Source organism: Mesoplodon mirus (assembly GCF_964341445.2).
Source record: "Mesoplodon mirus genome assembly, chromosome: 3".
Taxonomy (NCBI): domain Eukaryota; kingdom Metazoa; phylum Chordata; class Mammalia; order Artiodactyla; family Ziphiidae; genus Mesoplodon; species Mesoplodon mirus.
The window spans coordinates 122,694,371-122,698,455 of NC_138978.1; the positions used below are offsets into that span (position 1 = coordinate 122,694,371).

A 4,085-nucleotide genomic window follows, 5' to 3' on the forward strand; every position below is an offset into this window, starting at 1 on the left:
CCTCTGCAGAGTAGGTGTATGCCTACTCACAAAGTTGAGTAAGGCTGTAAATCTGCCTTCTAGTTTAGGGAAGATGAAGATGTAGCATAGTTTACAATATACATGAGTGAGTGCTGTGAAGTGTCAGCCAACTTCCATCATTCAGACAGCAGTAGAGAGAGGATGGTGCTTGGTTAAGATTCACCTCCTTCTTGAAAACAAGACGAACATTTCTGAGTCTGCTTTGCTTCTGCTTCTTAAAGGATATGCAAGGGGATGATTCATAGTTTTGAAATAAAAGAAGTCTCCATTCAATCCCTAAACAAATTGTTTTCAAGCATCAAATGAAAATTTCAGAATACAATATGCATTGATGGAGGGGAAGACATGCATTAGTCTTTGAAGAATGGGGATGATTTAAATAAGAGGAGGAAAAGAGGAAGGGCATTCCAGATGACAAGGAGGAAGAGTAGGTGAAGTGGGAACATACATGGTTATACAGTGGGGGTGGGGGGGAGGAAAATTAGATGATTCTAGCATGCATAGGAAGTTGTAATAGATGGCCACAGAACAAGAATATTTTAAGCAAAGTTAAGTAAATCCAAAGATCAACTTCAATCCACTGGGAAATGTATCCCCAGGTTTATAGCTGAGAATGAAGTTCAATCAATTTTAGAAATGTGATTAAGCTGCTTTACTAAAATTATGCAACTTTTATTCTTCTACTTTTCCGATTTAGTGACCACCCAATGAAGAGGGAGAACCACACTCTCACCACTGAGTTTGTTTTGCACGAGCACCAGCTCACTCTTTTTGTGGTATTTCTTACACTGTACATCTTAACCCTAGCAGGTAATATAATCATTGTGACCATTATCCGTATTGATCATCAGCTCCACACCTCCATGTACTTATTCCTCAGCATGCTGTCCACTTCAGAGACTATATATACATTGGTCATTCTCCCAAGGATGCTATCCAGCCTCGTGGGTATAAGCCAGTCTATCTCACTGGTGGTTGTGCCACACAGATGTTCTTTTTTGTAACCTTTGGGATCACTAACTGCTTCCTGCTCACAGCAATGGGATATGACTGATATGTGGCCATCTGCAACCCCCTGAGATATACAGTCATTATGAACAAGAGGGTGTGAAACCAGCTGGTGTGGAGGGCCTGCAGCATTGAGCTGATTGTAGCTATGACACAGGTGATACCTGTATTCAGGTTACTTTTCTGTGCAACAAAGGTGGCCCTCTGCTGTGACATCCGACCTGTGATGAAGCTATCCTCCATGGACACGACTGTCAATGAGATTCTGACTTTGATCATCAGTGTTTTGGTGCTCGTTGTGCCTGTGGGTCTGCTCTTCATCTCTTAAATCCGCATTATCTCTACTATCCTCAAGATCGCCTCAGCCGAGGGCAGGAAGAAGGCCTTTGCTACCTGTGCCACGCACCTCACTGTGGTCACCGTCCACTATGGCTGTGCCTCCATTGCCTACCCCAAGCCCAAGTCAGAGAACACCAAGGATCAGGATCAGCTGATCTCAGTGACCTACACTGTAATCACCTCCTTACTGAACCCTGTGGTGTACACCCCAAGGAACAAAGAGGTCAAGGATGCTCTGCTCTGGGCCATTGGAAGGAAACTTTCCTGACAATTTGGGAATTGTTCTTCTGAGGCTCTTAGCATCCATTCTAAGCAGAACTATGAGTAGAAGAGCCCCATGTCCTTGGCTCCTAGAGACCTGGCCCATAGGAGGAGGAGAAAAGACGAACAGAAACAGCTTCTAACCGGGAGTCTGAAAGCTTTAAATATAGCCCCTGGACAAAATGCTGGCCCTGTTTTTGTGGATAATTAGACAAACAAGGACAGGATATGCCTGAAGAATAGGTCGAGGAGTAATGTGGACCAAGGATTTTTCATTGGCCTTTTGGTTTTCTTGTGGTTCTCCACTTAATGAAGACAACAGGGAGTCCCTTAGAAAAAAACAGAATCTAGTACATACATTATTCCTTACAATCCCTTCCTTCCTACTTAAGAGCATGAGAATTGCTCAACTTGGAGTCTCTGTTGCAATCTGCTTGTACATGACATATCAAGTCATAAATCACTGTGTGGACAGGAAAAGTGGCCTCAGAATGAGACAGCCCAGGGGAAACAGATTTCCTCTCCCAGCTGTTTTAATTTATCCCAGTTTCTAGCAAAACTGTTTATTAAAGATGGTGACCACAGACAGTTTAATTAGCGATCCTAACAATTCCAAATCTTGTCAGCCATATTAACAGCGGTTTGAGGGCACATTCCAAGATCCTCCTGGGTCAGTTCAGCTGCTGTTAATTCAGAAAGCATGTAATGGGTAATAAGAATGAACCAGGCTGTGGGCTAGATCCTGGGGAAGGAAAGATGAAAAAAAACCTAATGCCTGGCTTCAAAAAACTCAACTCTAGTGGCAAAGACAAACTTTTTTTTTTTTTTTTTTTTTTTGCAGTACACGGACCTCTCACTGCCGTGGCCTCTCCCATTGCGGAGCACAGGCTCCAGACGTGCAGACTCAGTGGCCATGGCTCACGGGCCCAGCCGCTCCACCCCATGTGGGATCTTCCTGGACCGGGACACGAACCCGTGTCCCCTGCATTGGCAGGCGGACTCTCAACCACTGCACCACCAGGGAAGCCCCACAAACATTTAAAGATATAGTTTCAATCCTTTATGTCAAGTGATATATACAAAAGATCGAAGGAGAATGGGAGGGAGGGAGGGAGAGAAAGAAAGAGAAACTCTGTTGGAGATGCCAGGGAAGTCTTCAGAGAGGAGGTGATCTGTAATATGGACTGGTTTTAAAACACTTACAGGAGACTGTCTGATGGGCAAATTGTTGAAGGAGAAGAATTCCAAAGCAAAGAAATAATATTTCACCTGTATGAAAGTTAAGAGAAATGTTCAGGAAATGGAACGTGACTCGGCATGCTGACTCCAGGGTACAAGAAAGGAAATGAAGGGAGATAAGACCAGTAGGTTGGTTGGAGTCAGATTGTAAAGGCCTTGTTTGCTGAACTAAGGAATTTGGCTTTAACTTTTAGACAATGGGAATCATCTAAGACTCAGGAAAACTCGGATTCAGTTTATGGGGCATCTATGTGAATTTTTGGCATCCTTATTGTCCTTACCTAGATCCACTGAGACATCTAAGAAGTTGTATGAATCTATAGACTCTAAGCCAAGAAAATCATGGGGACAAAGAGAATGAGACTAGAGTATTTAGAGGTCATACACAGAAATAATTATGCACTTATGATGAAGCTGAATCAGGCAATCACAGAGAGCAGGGGAGCAGAGGTTGATCAAGGAGTTTCATGTAGATTTGGGGTTTGGGACCCAAATGAGTACCCAGTAAACAAGAACAAGGAACTAGCTGTCAAGTCAGTGGCTAGGCTAGACCTCAGACTTGGGTCACGATAGCTCCAGGACACAACTTCCACTAGAATTAAAGGGTGGGCTCAAAACTCAGAAAAGCCTTCAAAAGAAGATACAGAGACCCAAATAGCACATGTATCTGCTCTCCAGACCATAACAGAATTACCAGGCCCTCTCTCAGGGTCAATGGAGGCAATGGTATAAATCAAACTATACCTAAAGTTCCCTAAGAATATAAGGTGGCTGAAAGAAATTAAGAGAAGTTGTTAACTGGCAAATAAAATAACTGAATAATTAAAAGCAAAGTATTGTAGGCAAAGTGTTTGACAGTCATTCAATAAACATACATGGAATCTTTACTATATGCCAGATACTGGGCTAGACATGGAAAATATCAAAATAATTCTGCACTAATCCTTGAACAAAGGAGCTCCCAATCTAGCAGGGGAGATGGGCTTATGCAGAACTCACCATAATACAATGTGATAGAGAAATGGACAAAGTGTGCTTAATATTTATGACAAAGACATAAGCCTTGGGATATATTTTTGTGATCTATATAAAGCTAATCTCATCAAGCCAAGAAAGGGCCCTGCATGCTGAGGTTCAGTGAAATAAATGTTTGTTACCTGGGCAATAAGGTTGTCTTGATCTACATATGGGGCCATCTCCTAAGGCCGAGGGCTATG

General features: G+C 42.8%; 1 pseudogene across 1 annotated transcript; it reads left to right on the forward strand.

Moving 5' to 3' along the window:
- Window positions 1-646: 646 nt before the first annotated feature.
- Window positions 647-1,636, forward strand: LOC309799022 (olfactory receptor 10J1-like; annotated as a pseudogene). Its single transcript has one exon. The product of its transcript is annotated as an olfactory receptor 10J1-like (transcript).
- The last annotated feature ends 2,449 nt before the right edge of the window (window positions 1,637-4,085 follow it).